The 17,037-nt window shown below is 50.5% G+C and overlaps 1 long non-coding RNA gene across 2 annotated transcripts; it reads right to left on the bottom strand.

The window, feature by feature from the left end:
• Positions 1-313: 313 nt before the first annotated feature.
• LOC133263283 (uncharacterized) lies at positions 314-3,675 on the bottom strand. Of its 2 annotated transcripts, XR_009741463.1 has the most exons (4): positions 3,176-3,675; positions 2,820-2,968; positions 1,364-1,477; positions 314-560 (listed from the first exon to the last, which is right to left on the bottom strand). It is a non-coding gene; the product is annotated as an uncharacterized LOC133263283 (long non-coding RNA). The 2 variants fall into 2 exon arrangements; XR_009741462.1 differs by lacking the exon at positions 314-560 and having other exon boundaries at positions 1,273-1,477; positions 3,176-3,645.
• Positions 3,676-17,037: the final 13,362 nt, after the last annotated feature.

Consider the following 17,037-nt stretch of genomic DNA (forward strand, 5'->3'; position numbering starts at 1 on the left):
GGGAGTACGGGCCTTGAATAGCCCATGAGGGAGGGCATCTCTGCTTTTATAACAGGGACACAGGGCTATGACTTCAGTTTTCCAGAGAAAAAGAATGTTGTGCTTTGATTTGATTAACCCTACTGTGACTGATGGAAGAAGCCTCAGCATCTGTGTTTCAAGCAGCTTGCTTGCACAAGTCACACAGTGTTTATGGTGAAGATTTCCTGTGCCACATGCCTGACAAATTACTTTGCACTTTTAAATAGAGAAAGAATGCATTTCACATGGTATCTGCAAATTGTGAACAACGCTAATAAGAAGAGGACTTGATCTTACAAAGTACTGTGCTTATTCAGTCCTGCAGATAGAAGAGATCCTTCAAGTCTGTGCCGTGGGCTTCAGGTGTTCGTTAGGCCATAGTGCCTGCCCATCACAAATCCATGGATCCTGCTGACAATTCATTTTAAACTACGGTACAGTTCCCTCAGCAGATGCAGCATCAATACCTCCAGATGTTTCTACAGACTAGTGCCAGTTTGCTTAGCCACTGCACTCACACAAAGCAGCAAGTCCAGTGTCTGCAAGGAAAATGATTCTTATCCCCATGAGGGTGCCCATGCACAGTCACTGTATCTCACAAGCCAGATTCCACCAGAGCTGAGAATCATGAGTCTGCTGTTTTCATGGTTGCCACCAAATAGTTCAGGCCTGCCTTTGCACCTGCATCAGGACTGCCAGAAAACACCAGTCTGCGGCAGTGCCTATAATCTACCAGTTGTGGACATGCAGTATCAGTTCACTCCTTCTCACACCCTTTCCCTGACTGCAAGGGTGAAGGACAGCCTCTACCTGGGTCCCAATACCCTTGGGTAAGGAGCATTCTGAAGGGCAGATTTTGTCTAGTTAGGCCCACCAGCACTTTTGGATCACTAATGCGGCGCTTGAGCCTTTTGGGCATCTCCCCACTGCCCCAGTCCTGCCAGCCCATCTGTGCCAAGCACTTACAATCAACTCAGGGAAGCAGAGTAATGAGGACGTATTTAAGAAACTTAAAATGATCAGTAATATTAAGGCTGTAAATGACAGAATCACAGAATACCTCCCTACTGAACACAAGTGCACGTGTCCTGTCTTTCACACAACTGACTCCTTTGCTCTTCAAGATGCCTTCCTCAGCTTCAAGATGCCTTCCTCAGCTTACACGGTTTACCTTTAATGATTATTTCTAGTCAAGGTGGTTTGAATCCTACTAACCCTTAAAGCTCTCACAATGCAATTAGAGCAACCCAAGCTGGATCAAACTATTTTTACAGAAGTCACCTGTTAGAAACATGCATGCATGGAGGTAAAGTGCTCTTTTGTTAGATTTATTCTCAATTACCTTTATGCAGATGTTGGTTTGGGGCTGCATCTGTGGAGCTATTGGTGACTCCCATCCAATGCAAGCGGGTGTAGTCACTGGCAGCAGATGTCTGCATTCAAGACGTGGTGCCATCTGAGGAAAAAGCCACATCACATCATGTCATTAAGGCTCTCAAGAGGTTTTCAGTATTTTCCTGGTTAGAGTCTGAAGCAGCAAAGTCACTAGAAACATTGAAGCTGATAGCCACAGCTGCTGGTACGGATCCTTACAGCTCAAAGGCTATTGAGAAAACAGGAAGACAACTGAAAAGAGTGACGTTACTGACAACTAGAAGTAGGCCAGAAAGGTACTAAGTTAGTTTTCAGTAACATTAAAAAGCCAGAGAGAAGACAGTTACAGGCACCACTGTACAAATATGGTGCTCTTACATATATGCCCACACCTGCCACTGTTCAAAGTTTGAGGCATGATTCTATAGCTATGACTCAAGCAGTAGTTACTAACTAACCGCACTAGTTAGCACTGGAACAAGATGCATGCGCAGGTCCTGAAGATGCTGTGGTTGTTGTTGCAGCATGAAGAGGAACCTGAATTTGGTCAGGTTTCCTGACACTGGTGAAGAAAACACAATTTACTTTTCCAGTCTTAGCCTTACTAACATATCTGGCACTTGAAGGAACCTATGGTTCATTTTGCTCATCATTTAAGAATTACATCCAGTGCTAAAGGTATTGAACAAAGTCACAGAATCCCAGACTGGTTTGTGTTGGAAAGGACCTTAAAGCTCATCCAGTTCCAACCCCTGCCATGGGCAGGGACACCATCCACTGGAGCAGCTTGCTCCAAGCCCCTGTGTCCAACCTGGCCTTGAACACTGCCAGGGATGGGGCAGCCATAGCTTCTCTGGGCACCCTGTGCCAGCGCCTCAGCACCCTCACAGGGAAGAACTGCTGCCTAAGAGCTCATCTCAGTCTCCCCTCTGGCAGGTTCAAGCCATTCCCCTTGTCCTGCCCCTACAGGCCCTTGTGCAAAGCCCTTCTCCAGGTCTCCTACAGCCCCTTTAGGCTCTGGGAGCTGCTCTGAGGTCTCCCCTTAAGGAGCCTTTTCTTCTCCAGGCTGAGGAAGCCCAGCTCTCTGGGCTGTGGGTGAAGGCCAATGATGCACAAGGGGACGTGGATGAGAAATTAACCAAATATACTGTACTTTCATACACTGGTTTTTGCAGTCAAAGCAAAATGCAACGGCTTATGAACTTGATCTTGAAAACAATCGAGACTGCTGCCATGTATGAGACAGCTCATATGTCAGCAATACTGTTTGAATGCATAGAATTCAGTGCAAGTCGAGTTGGTGTATTTAAACATGGTGGTTAATTTTCTAAGTTCCTTAATGAAATGCACCCTCATAAAAATCATCATGAAATGCAAACAAAGTCTGGAGGCTCAATGTTCCACATGAACACAGAAGTTTTTACCTGGATTCAGAGCTCTTACTCAGACCTGATTTCATTTCTACAAGAGCATTTGTGTCTCCTTCATGGTTAGCCTTCCCTGGAAGAGGGATTCCAAATGGGACCACCTGAGGAACGGAGACAGAGCCAGCCACCACTTTCTCCACAGAGCTCTGGAAAGAAGAAAAACAAAAACGCAGACAATAATGTTTCTGAGCAGAACAATGCACTGAGAGATACGGTCTTTGAATGGGATTCCTGGATTCATTTGTTTCTCTTACAAGAGAGAACACCAGATTCTTTAAAGTGTTATTCCTCATTGCACAATTTTCACATCAGAAAGGAGCAAGGTCCTAACAACCATCCCAATTTCCACTTACGCTCCTGTTGCAGAACTGTGAACAAAGCTTGAGATGAGCTCTGCTGCTTTCACTTCACTTTGACCTTCCTTGCTCAGGTCTGGTTCCCATGTGCTCTATGCAAACAGCTTTAGCATCACACATCAATGATGCATGGCAGGAGGGAGTCCCAGGGAAGCCTCTGCACCCTGATGGCACATTGGAGCCAGCCTCGTTTCATTGCAGCCACCTGAATAGAAACAAGATGTCCTGCAAAGGACTAAAGCAAGACAGCCGTTGTTTGAGCTTATCTCAGCTTATGTATGCATTAAGAATATACCTATCAAACGGGTGCCAAACCTGACTTTTCATCATTTCCATAGTCATTACCATGTCACACAATTCAAGAATGACAAATTGCATTTAGATACAGTAACATTTTACAGCACACAAAGATGTACTCCAGATCTTGGGAACTGATCCTCAGGGCCAGGAAACGTCTGCACTGCAGTGTTTCCTTCTGTGACCACCCCTTGAATCCCCCAGACACACCTTTTACCCTGGTCACCATCGCACACAGCACTGATTCAGCGCGGCAGGGGTTCCGCAGTCCCTGCTCTGTCTGGGGCTGTGCCCATCTCCTTGCCTGGGTTGCCCACAGCAGTGGTTCAGGACTGGGGCAGTTCTCAGGCAAACTCTCTTGGGCTGCACACACACGGTGTGCACAGGATACACAAGGTGGGAGGATCAGATCTTTACCTGATGCGGGTAAATGGGGATCTATGGGGCTGAAGGGGGAAGCTGTGGGGCTAAAAGGGGGATCTGTGGGACTGAGATCTATGGGGCTCAATGGGGCATCTATGAGGCTCAAAGGAGAGAGATCTAGGGCTGAAGGGGACAATCTGTGGGGCTGGGGTGGGCATTAAAGCAGGCACTATGGGGTGGGATCTACATGGCAGGGATTGATGGGGCAGGATCTATACAGTGGGATCTATGGGGCAGTACCTGTGGCAGTGCTATGCGGCAGGCTTTATGGGGCAGGATCTACGGAACAGTACCTGTGGCAGCACTATGGGGCAGGCTCTATGTGGCAGTACCTGGAGCAGGATCTATGGGTCAGACTCTATGGGGCAGTACCTGGGGCAGCGCTATGGGGCAGTACTTAGGGCAGTGCTAAGCGGCAGGATCTATGGGGTAGTACCTGGGCAGCGCTATGGCGCAGGCTCTATGGGGCAGTACCTGGGGCAGCGCTATGGGGCTCGGCAGCTCCATCCCCATAACCCCAAAGAAGGGGTCCGGGGCCAGTTGCAGCTCCAGCATCTGGGCCTAGGCATCCACCAGCACCTGCAGGCTGAACACAGGGGGCTATGGGGTGGCTATGAGGCACTCTGTGGGGCTCTATGGGGTCTCTATAGGGGTCCATGGGTTGCTACAGATATCGACGGGGTCCCTATGGGGCAGCCTTTTATGTTCTCTATGGGTCTCTATGGGGTACCTATGGGGGCCCTATGGGGTCTCTATACAGCCTCTAAGGGTCTCTGTGGGGTCTCTAAGGGTCTATGGGGCACTATGGAGTCTCTCGGGGGGCTCTATGGGGTCTCTATAGGGGCCCTAAGGGTCTCCATGGAGTCTCTATGGGGGCTCTAAGGATCTCTATGGGGCTCTACGAGTCTCTACGGGGCTCTATAGGTCTCCAGGGAGCTCTATAGGGCTCTATGGGGCTCTGTAAGGTCTCTACGGGGGCTCTATAGGGGGGGTGAGAGGGGGCTGGACCCAGTGCAGCCATTCCAGAACCAGTGCGGCCTCTTCTGAGGGGTGACCCACAGCAGCCTCAGCCCCACAGAGACCGATGGGAACCCCACAGAGCCCCACAGCCACCCTATAGAGCCCCATAATCCCAACAGCCAACCGACAGAGCCCCCAAAACCCCCACAGCCACCCTATGAAGCCCCATAACCCCCATAGCCACCCTATGGAGCCCCGTAACCCCCGACAACCACCCTAGAGAGCCCCATAACCCCCATAGCCACCCTATAGAAACCCGTAACGTCCATGGCCACCCTATAGAGGTCCATAACCCTCCATAGCCACCCTATAGAGCACCATAACCCCCACAGCCAACCTATAGAGCCCAATAAACCCCCACAGCCACCCTATGAAGCCCCATAACCCCCATAGCCACCCTATGGAACCCCATAACCCCCAACAACCACCCTAGAGTGCCCCATAACCCCCATAGCCACCCTATGGAACCCCATAACCCCCAACAACCACCCTAGAGTGCCCCATAACCCTCCATAGCTACCCTACAGAGCCTCATAACCTCCACAGCCACCCTACAGAGCCCAATAAGCCCCCACAGCCACCCTATGAAGCCGGATAACCCCTGACAGACACACTAGAGAGCCCCATAACCACCCACAGCCACCCTACAGAACCCCATAATGCCCATGGACACCCTACAGAGCCCCATAACTAACCAATAGAGCCCCATAACCCCCATAGCCTACCTATAGAGCACCATAACCCCCATAGCCACCCTACAGAGCCCCATAATCCCCACTGCCAACCTATAAAGCCCCATAACCCCCATAGCCTACCTATAGAGCACCATAACCCCCATAGCCACCCTACAGAGCCCCATAATCCCCACTGCCAACCTATAAAGCCCCATAACCCCCATAGCCACCCTATAGAGCCCCATAACCCTCCATAGCCACTCTATAGAGCCCCATAGCCACCCTACAGAGCCCCATAACCCCCACAGCCACCCTATAAAGCCCCATAACCCCCCACAGCCACCCTATAGAGCCCAATAACCCCCCACAGCCACCCTATAAAACCCCATAACCCCCCACAGCCACCCTATAAAACCCCATAACCCCCCACAGCCACCCTATAGAGGCCCATAACCCCCCAGAGCCACTAAATGGAGCCCCATAACCCCCTACAGCCACCCTATGGAGCCCCATAACCCCCAGAGCCAACCTATAGAGCCCCATAACCCTCCATAGTCAACCTACACAGCCCCATAATCCCCATAGCCACCCTATAGAGCCCAATAAACCCCCACATCCACCCTAGGAAGCCCCATAACCCCCACAGCCACCCTATAGAGCCCCATAACCAACCTATAAAGCCCCATAACCCTCCATAGCCAACCTACAGAGCCCCAGGTGAGGCGAGTAGCTCGAGAGAGGATGCCTTCAACACTGGAGCGGGGGGAGATCAGCGTCCAGGAGCCTCAACTCAGAGCGGCGAGAGCCACCGAGGGAGCCTTGAGTCCTCAACAGGACCTGCCCGGGAGCCGGCAGCTCAGCTGACGCCAGCAGGGACTCACAGGGGACAGAGCCTGAAGCAGTGGCACCAGCCCTCAGTGGGTAAAAACCTGCCCCAGGGAGCGCGAGCGACCAGGAGCGGGTCGAGGCAGTTTGCGTGGGCAGGCGAGCGGGATGGTGAGCACTCGTCGTATGACCAGGGCCCCGTCTGGGGGCTCTGCTCTGCCTGCCCCGGCGCTGGCAGCGTAGGCACCCAGACAGAGCCGATGAGAGGGGAGGCTGCAGTGCAGAGCTCGGAGTGTAGAGAGTGCCTGCGCTGGTCTCCTGAGGGGAGGGTGCACAATGGGGAAGGCTGCACTCGGTGCTCCCTGGTGGACGTCCTCCTGCAGCAGGGGTTGAGCTGCGGGATGCTGTTAATAGACTGCGAGATGTCAGGGAAGCTGAGAGGAAGCAGGAATGTTTTCTCCTGGCCCAAACTGTGCAGGGGCCTTGAGCTTCACCTCTAGCTCATGAAGAAGGAGGCCATTAATCCAGGAAGCTGGGAATTAGTGACAAAAAAAAAAAACCAACAAAAAAAGAAGGAAAAGGACAATCTAAAGCAAGGGGCTTCCCCCTAAATCCCCTGTCCCCATGCAGAACCGCTCTGCTGTCCTGCAGGGGGCTAATGAGGAAACGCACTTGGGCCAGAAACAGCCAGCTGATGCACTGGTAAAGAAGATCTCTACTGGTGCTGCCAGGAAAAAGCAGTGGGTCGTAGTAGTAGGGGACTCTACACTGAAAGGGACAGAAGCACTCGTCTGTTGGCCTGACCCCATCTCAAGGGAGGTGTGTTGCCTACCGGGGGCACGGATCAGGGATGTGGAAGAGAGGCTGCCTGCTCTAGTAAGTCCCACGGACTACTACCCACTCCTGGTGATACATGTGGGTGCTAGGGATATAGACAGTAGTAGCCTGAGGAACATAAAGAAGGACTACAGAGCCCTGGGGGAGGTGGTTGGGGGCTCTGGAGCCCAGGCAGTCTTTTTGTCAATTCTCCAGGATACAGGGGAGGACCTAAAAAAAGCCAGGAGGATTAGCCAGGTTAATAACTGCTTAAAAGGGTGGTGTCATAGTCAGGGGTTTGGGTGTCTTGAACACGGGACCCAAGTTTGTAGGCCAGGTCTAGCGGGGGCTGGTGGAGCTGGTCTGATGATAAAGAAGGGAAAGAGCAGTTTTGGTAGGAGGCTTGCCAGACTGGTCAAGGAGTCTTTAAACTAGTTCTGTTGAGGGAGGGGGGCATCATTCCATCCCAACACTCCCAGTCAGTTGCCAGAATCTATAATAAATGCCTGGAGCAATGTAGAGATATCCCAGCCACTCCAGCCAATGAGCCGGCTTCATGTGGAGCTCGGCTCAAATGCCTCTATACAAATGCCGGGAGCATGGGGAACAAACAAGAGGAATTAGAGATGCGTGCACATCTATGGGGTATGATATAAGGGGAATCACAGAAACATGGTTGGATGGCTCCTATGACTGGAATGTTGGAATGGAAGGTTACAGGCTCTTTAGAAAAGACAGGCCTGGCAGGCGGGGAGGTGCAGTTGCCCTTTATCTTAGGGATAGGCTGGAGAGTATGGAACTCTGTCTGGGGACAGGTGAGCAGTTAACAGAGAGTTTGGGGGTCAGGGTTAAAGGGAATATAGCTATGGGAGACATTACTGTGGGGATCTGTTACAGACCGCCTGATCAAGGAGAACCTGTGGATGAAGCACACTATAGGCAGATAGCAAAAGCCTCACGCTCACAGGCCCTTGTTCTCATGGGTGACTTCAACCACCCTGACATCTGTTGGAAGGACGGTACAGCCTGCCACAAGCAATCCAGGAGGTTCCTCGATTGTGTGGAAGAAAACTTCCTTCTGCAAGTCATAGAGGAGCCGACAAGGAGAGGTGCCATGCTTGACCTCGTACTCACCAACAGGGAAGGGCTCATTGGAAATGTGATGCTCCAGACAAGCCTTGGATGCAGCGATCATGAGATGGCCAAATTTGAGATCCTCAGGACAGTGAGGAGAGCATGCAGCAAGCTCACTGCCCTGGACTTCAAAAGAGCAGACTTTAGCCTCTTCAGGAACCTGCTTAGTAAGGTTCCATGGGAGACAGCCCTAGAGGGCAGAGGGGCCCAAGACCGTTGGTTGATATTCAAGGATCACCTGCTACAAGCTCAGGAGAGCTGCATCCCAACTAGAAGGAAGTGCAGCAGGAGGGCCAGGAGACCTCCTTGGATGGATAAGGAGCTGCTGAGGAAAATTCAATTGAAAAAAGAGGCTTATAATAAGTGGAAGCAAGGACAGGTGGCATGGGAAGAGTACAGGGATGTTGTCTGGGAAGCTAGGGACCAGGTTACGAAAGCTAAGGCTCAGTTAGAATTAAACTTGGCTAGGGATATTAAGGATAACAGGAAAGGATTCTACAGGTACATAGCAAATAAAAAACAGGCAAGGGAGAATGTAGGCCCCCTCAGGAAGCTATAAAGAGAACTGGCTACACAGGATTTGGAGAAGGCTGAGGCTCTGAACGACTTCTTTGCCCCTGTCTTCACTGGCAAAGGCTCTGACCACACCACCCAAGTCTTGAAAGGCAGATGCAGGGACTGTGAGAATGAAGACCTAGGGGCCACTGTAGGAGAGGATCTGGTTCGAGACCATCTTAAAAATCTGAACGTGCACAAGTCCATGGGTCCTGATGAGATCCATCCGCGGATCCTGAAGGAGCTGGCAAATGAAGTTGCTAAGCCACTGGCCACCATATTTGAGAAATCATGGCACTCAGGTGAAGTTCCCGACAACTGGAAAAAGGGAAATATAACCCCCATTTTCAAGAAGGGGAAAATGGATCACCCAGGGAATTACAGAGCAGTCAGTCTCACCTCTGTGCCTGGCAAAATCTTGGAGCAGATTCTCCTGGAAGGCGTGCTAAGGCACATGAAAATCAACAAGGTGCTTGGTGACAGCCAGCAGGGCTTCACTAGGGGGAAATCCTGCCTGACCAATTTGGTGGCCTTCTATGATGGGGCTACAGAACTGATGGACAGGGGTAGAGCAGCTGATGTCAGCTACCTGGACTTGTGCAAAGCGTTCAACACTGTCCCACACGACATCCTTGTCTCTAAATTGGAGAGACATCAATTTGATGGATGGGCCACTCAGTGGATAAAGAACTGGCTGGATGGCCGCACACAAAGAGTTGTGGTCAATGGCTCAATGTCCGGCTGGAGACCAGTAACAAGTTGCATCCCAGGGTGTTGGCTGATGAGAAAATGAACATGAGCCGGCTTCAGTGTGCACTTGCAGCCCAGAAAGCCAATCGTATCCTGGACTGCACCAAAAGGAGCGTGACCACCAGGTCGAAGGAAGTGACCCTGCCCCCCTACTCTGCTCTTGTGAGACCTCAGCTGGAGTATTGTGCGCAGTTCTGGTGTCCTCAACATAAAAAGGACATGGAACTGTTGGAACAAGTCCAGAGGAGGCCTCGAGGATGATCAGGGGCTGGAGCACCTCCTGTATGAAGACAGGCTGGGCAAGTTGGGGCTGTTCAGCCTGGAGAAGAGAAGGCTGCGTGGAGACCTCAGAGCAGCTTCCAGTATCTGAAGGGGGGCTATAGGGATGCTGGGGAGGGACTCTTCATTAGGGACTGTAGTGACAGGACAAGGGGTAATGGGTTAAAACTTAAACAGGGGAAGTTTAGATTGGATATAAGGAGGAAATTCTTTCCTGTTAGGGTGGTGAAGCACTGGAATGGGTTGCCCAGGGAAGCTGTCAATGCTCCATCCCTGGCAGTGTTCAAGACCAGGTTGGAAGAGGCCGTGGGTGCCATGGTTTAGTGTGAGGTGTCCCTGCCCATGGCAGGGAGGTTGGAACTGGATGATCTTAAGGTCCTTTCCAACCCAAACTATTCTATGATTCTATAATCCCCACAGCCACCCTATAGAGCCCAATAAACCCCCACAGACACCCAATGAAGCCCCATAACCCACATAGCCACCCTACAGAACCCCATAACCAACCATAGCCACCCTATAAAGCCCCATAACCCCCCACAGCCACCCTATAGAGCCCAATAACCTACCACAGCCACCATATAAAACCCCATAACACCCCCCCAGCCACACTATAGAGGCCCATAACCCCCCATAGCCACCATAGGGAGCCCCATAACCCTCCACAGCAACCCTCTAGAGCCCTAAAAGCCCCCATAGCCACCATAGGGAGCCCCATAACCCTCCACAGCAACCCTCTAGAGCCCTAAAAGCCCCCATAGCCATCATAGGGAGCCCCATAACCCTCCACAGCAACCCTCTAGAGCCCTAAAAGCCCCCACAGCCACATTACAGAGACCCATAACCCTCGATAGCCACCACATAGAGGCCCATAATGCACATGGCCACCCGACAGAGCCCCATAACCCCCCACAGCCACACTATAGAGCCCCCTAACCCCCTATAGCCAACCTATAGAGCCCCACAACCCTCCATAGCCACCCTATAGTGCTCCATAGCCAACCTACAGAGCCCCATAATCCCCATAGCCACCCTATAGAGCCCAATAAACCCCCACAGCCAAGCTATGAAACCACATAACCCCCACAGCCAACCTATGGAGCCCCATAATCCCCGATAGCCACCCTACAGAGCCCTGCAACCCCCCATAGCCACCCTATAGAACCCCATAATGCCCATGGCCACCCTACAGACCCCGTACCTAACTTACAGAGCACCATAACCCCCACAGCCACCCTATAGAAACCCATAACACCACAGCCAACCTATAAAGCCCCATAACCCTCCACAGCCACCCTACAGAGTCCCATTAACCCTCCATAGACACCCTATAGAGCCCCACAACCCCCCATAGCCACCCTATAGAGCCCAATAATCCCCATAGCCACACTAGAGAGCCCCATAACCCTCCACAGCCACCCTATAGAGGCCCATAAGCCCAACAGCCACCCTATAGAAACCCATAACACCACAGCCAACCTATAAAGCCCCATAACCCTCCATAGCCACCCCACAGAGTCACACTAACCCTCCATAGCCACCCTATAGAGCCCCATAACCCGCACAGCCAACCTATGGAGCCCCATAACCCCAGACAGCTACACCAGAGAGCCCCATAACCCTCCACAGCCACTCTACAGAGGCCCATAACCCCAACAGCCACCCCATAGAGCCCCATAATCCCCACAGCCTCCCTATAGAGCCCAATAAACATCAACAGGCAACCTAGAGAGCCCCATAACCCCCACAGCTACCCTAGAGAGCCCCATAACCCCCAAAGGCACCCTACAGAACCCCATAATGCCCATGGCTACCCCACAGAGCCCCATAACTAACCTATAGAGCCCCATAACCCCCATAGCCTACTTATAAAGCCCCATAAACCTCCACAGCCACCCTAGAGAACCCCATAACCCCCCACAGCCACCCTATACACCACCATAACCCCCCATAGCCACTCTACAGAGCCCCATAACCACCCTATAGAGCCCCATAACCACCACAGCCACCCTACAGACGCCCATACCCCCCCCCCCAGCCACGATATGGAGCCCCATAGCCCTCCACAGCTACCCTATAGAGCCCTGTAAGCCCCCACAGCCACAATATAGAGCCGCATAACCCTCCATAGCCACCCTATAGAGCCCCATAACCCCCCACAGCCACCCTATAGAGCCCCATAACCCCCCACAGCCACCCTATAGAGGCTCATAACTCTACACAGCCACCCTACAGACCCCCATAACCACCACAGGGAGCCCCATAACCCCCCACAGCTACCCTACAGAGCCCTATAACTAACCTTTAGAGCCCCATAACCCCCATAGCCAACCTATGAAGGCCAATAACCCTCCATAGCGACCCTATAGAGCCCCATAACCCCCCACAGACACCCTATAGAGGCCCATAACCCTCCATAGCCACCCTATATAGGCGCATAACCCCCCCCAGCAACCCTATAGAGCCCTATAAGCCCCCCCCAGCCACACTATAGATCCCCATAACCCTCCATAGCCTCCCTTTAGAACCCCATAACACACATGGCCACCCTATAGAGCCCAATAACCCCCCACAGCCACCCTATAGAGCCCCATAACCCTCCATAGCCACCCTATAGAGCCCCATAACCCCCATAGCCAACCTACAGAGCCCCATAACCCCCCATAGCCACCCTAGAGAGGCCCATAACCCCCACAGCCACCCTATCGAGCCCCATAACCCCCACAGCCACCCTACAGAGCCCCATCAGCCCCCAGCACCTAATTACCCTATATTAAACCCTAATTAACTTTTATTAGCTCCTAATTGCTCCACATTAGCCCCGCATCGCCGCGCTGCAACGACGGCAGCCAATGGCGGAGCGCGGTCGCACACCTTAGCCACGCCCCCCCCCCCCCCCCCAAGTTACCAAAGCCGCAGCACGTCCACACTGAGATACTCCCGCCGCAGCACGCGGCCGCCAGCCTATCAGAGGGCAAGAGGCGCGATCTGATTGGTCCGCGGGTGAAGCCACGCTCCCCCTCACCCCGTTGCCGTGGTTACCAGATGGTGCCGAAGCAGCCCGTGTGGCGCTGGAGCACAGCCGGGCAGTAAAACATGGCGGCGGTGGGCGGGGCCAAGGAGCGCGGGAAAAGCTGGCAGGAAAGGGGGGGCGCTGGTTTGGGGTTAAAACGCGATCGAACGGGTTAACAGGAGATTAAAACGGGTGGAAACGGATTAAAAGGGGATTCAAACTGTTTAAAATTAATTAAAACTGGATTAAAACGAACTGAAAGTGGATTAAAACCGATTAAAATGAATTAGAACGAATTAAAAGTGGATTAAAGACGATTAAAATGAATAAAACCTGGATTAAAACGAATTAAAAGTGGATTAAAACCGATTAGAATTACGTGAATTAAAACGAATTAAAAGCTGTTTAAAACCAATTAGAAGTAAAAATAAAATGAAAAGTAAATTAAAATGAACTAAAAACGCTAAAAGCGATTTAAAAGTCTTAAAATGAATAAAAAATAATTCAAATTAAAACGTATAAAAGGGAATTAAAAGCGAGTTACAGTTGATAAAATTACTAAAAATCTGATAAATATAAGTAAATACGAATAAACCGGAATAAAACTCGAATGAAAGCGAGTACGAATAAAAAGGGACAAAGTCCGACTTGAAGAAAAATGAATTAAAAGCGGACTGGAATGGATTAAAATTCAATGTGAACGGCTTAGGGGTGGATTAAAATCGAATTTCCGTTAATAAATATGAATAAATAACGACTTAAAGCAAATAAAATGGAATTAAACTGAAAAGTGAATAGAAATGAATAAAAGCTAATAAATTTTAATAAATACACATAAAAGGGACTAAAACGCCACTAAAACGAATGTGATTAAAAACTGAATTAAAACCCGGTTAGAAGTGTGTTAAAAACTATTTAAGTGAATAAATAGCGGATAAAAGGGCTTAAAAAGAGATTACAAGCGACTAAATCCGAATCGAAGCCATTAAATCCGGCATAAACTGAATTAAAAGCGAATCAAAAGCGATCCAAAGTTAGTGATGAAGTGAAGAAAGCCGAATAAACGGGACAAAAGGGGATTAAATGAGGGGGAGTGTAAAATGAGGAAAAGTCGATATAAAAGAAATTAAACTCGATATAGAATGAATACAACCCGATATAAAGTGACTTAGAATTGATATAAAGTGACTTAGAATTGATATAAAGTGACTTAAACTCGATATAAAGCCGGTAAAAGCCGACAGAAAGCAACTTAAACCCGATATAACGTGAATTCCACTCTCCATAACGCGAATTAAGCCCCATCCAACATGAATTAAACTCCACAGATCATCAATTCAACGCAATATAACGAGACTTAAACGCATTTAAACGGGGACAAAACGCCCCAAACCCTTCAAAACCCTTCAGAGAGGTTAAAAGAAGTCAGAATTGGGTTTAAAAGGGTGAATTTAGGGTTAAAAAAGGGGCTGAAGAGCTCGGTCCTCCCCTTACCGCCTCAGGCACCCCGACGCTGCCCTCGTTGCACTGCGCAGGGCCGCGCCGCGCCGCCCCCTTTTATCAACTCGGCAGCACCGCCCCGCCGTCATTCAGACCGCGGCGAGGGTGGGCCTTAGGGAGGGGCAGCCAATGGGAGCTGGAGTAGCGGCAGCTGGCAGCCAATGGGGTGTGCTCCCGCTTGAAAGGCGGGGAAGGAGCGAAGATGGCGGCGTGAGGAGGGAGAAGGGGAAGGAGACAAGAGGGCGGCGTGACGGAGCCGAGAGGGAGCTCGTTAGGATTAAAGCCTGAAATCCTGGGAGTGAAAGTTTCTGTGGAGGTTTCCTTCTGTTCCCGCTAGCATGAAAACCTCCGTCATCTCTGAAGCCACATTTCAAGTAGTTGCAGGCAGCTCGCACAGTGTCAGTTCAGCAGTGAATATCCCTCAGCAAGGTCCTCTAAGGGAGGGCTCCAGAGGAATGGGAGGTCTCAAGTCCACCTGTCAGGAACAGGATCAGAGCTCGTGGTTCAAGGCTTGGTCCAGGCCGAGTTGGCAATCCCCAAGGCCAGAGACTGCACAGCCTCTCTGGGGGACCTGATGCAGCACTTGCCTGAGCACACGGGAACAAGGTTTCCTTAAGTCCTGAACCTCTCCTCTGTCACTATCCCCCATTGCCTTTTGTCCTCCCACCAGGCACCATGGTGAGGAGCCTGGCTCTGTATTCTCCGTGTCCTCCTTGCCGGTACAGGCAGCCAGTCCCCAACAGCCTTTCCTTCCCAAGATCTCAGGTGCCCATCAGCCTTCCCTTCACCGGACTGGACAAGCCCAGCTCCCCCAGCCTCTCCCCACAGGCAATGGTAGTTTGGTTTTGGTTGTCTGGACTTCAGTATTTGCTGGAGGTCAGGGTCATGGGTACCACTGCCTCCAAGGGGGGAGATCCTGGAAAGGTCCCCACTGGGTTGCATTTTGCAGCAATCTGGGTGGAGGTCAGGACCACTGCCTCCACAGGGGGGTTGAAGAAATCCCCACTGGGCTGCATTTCACAACACTGGAAACAAATCGGTGAAGCCCCGGGGGATTCGGTCACTCGGGAGGCCTTGGAACAAAGCGGTGGACCCCTGAGGGGTTCGGTTACTCAGGAGACTCTGCTAAAATACTGCCATCACTGCTGGATGTTATTCTTGAGACAAGAAGGAAGGTGGGATGAAATAGCTTATGCAGAAATGGTTTTCATTTTGAGATATCATCTGGAACGGCAAAAGGATTGCAGTTTTCATTTTGCACTCCAGGACCTGTCAGTGTTGTCCTTGGAGAAAGACAGTGAAATCTGCTTAAACGCTGTTGCCCTTCTTGCACCATAGGGCACTAAACATCTGAGGAATGTGGAGGAGGATATGGATTTGAGGGCAGCCCCCTGGAGAAGAGGTATTGTGGATAATGGGGCTGAAGGTGCTGAAAATGAGAATCAAGCACAAGCACCAGCACAGGCACCAGAGATACGGGGTTGCGTAATGATGGTCTGCTCATGGTGAAGGTCCCCTTTACCACTATAGATTTGAATAGCTGGCAATAAGTGGCTGGTAATTACACATCCTGCTTTCGAGAGTGTTGACAGAAATACGATTATTCGTACGGCTCAGACCGCAGTACAGCAACAAATAACAGCAGGCACAGCGATAGGTACAGTGAATCTTCACATTCCTACCCCCAATCCTAACTGGGACAGGCAAGCTTTGAAACAATATCGGAGGTAGATTTTAGTCAGTACTAGGAATGCGGTCCCCAAGGCAGTGAGCTGGTCTAAGCTACATGAAATAAAGCAAGATGTAAATGAATCAACTGCTGGATTCACGGGAAGATTAAAAGACGTGATGCATAAATATACTAATATAGATCCTGAATCGGAGGAAGGAAGGAAAGAGTTAGGCCAGTTAACAAAAAGTCAATCCGTGGAAGACATAAGGAAAAAGGTACAAAAGCTTAAGGGGGAGGACCAACGTGAGTTGGTAAAAATAATGGACGTGGCTTTGGAGACTTACCACAATCGGACCAATATTGCTCTGGTGCAAGTCCTCTGCAATGGTTCAAATGGTTCAGTGGTACTGGGGAGGGCTTTCAGTCCCTGATTATTAATATATATATTATTGATAGAATTAATACAATTATTAATATAATACAATATTGTGTTTTGTGGGTTATAGTGTGTCAGGTTTCAACTAGGAATTTGTTAATATATATGCGGGAGCATAAGATAAGCTCCAGAGTTAAACTGGAATCTTTAGGGGAAAGAAAAGAGAGAAAAATTGCTGCCTGTAGCTATCCCCCAAGAAAGGGAGGAGAGGAAACAAGGATTACATGGAAAGGTTTGTGAACAGACTCCACAGGTTGCACTCAAAGGGAAAATGCCCTCAGAATCAAAATAAACACCAGAGATGTTTTTGGGGTGAAGCTGCAGGGTTCCCCATAAATCTTACCTATAAGAATGCTGGTGATGAGCTCATCCCTTTGCCCGGGGCAGGGAATGCAACTAAGCGGGTGTTTCTGGGAGCTGGGGTGACCCTTGTGCTTCTCCAGGCTCTGACAGGGAGATGGAAGT

Source organism: Pezoporus flaviventris, unplaced genomic scaffold, assembly GCF_033815535.1.
Source record: "Pezoporus flaviventris isolate CSIRO_AGI_PZ_B2104156 unplaced genomic scaffold, CSIRO_AGI_Pfla_v1 ptg000270l, whole genome shotgun sequence".
Taxonomy (NCBI): Eukaryota; Metazoa; Chordata; class Aves; order Psittaciformes; family Psittacidae; genus Pezoporus; species Pezoporus flaviventris.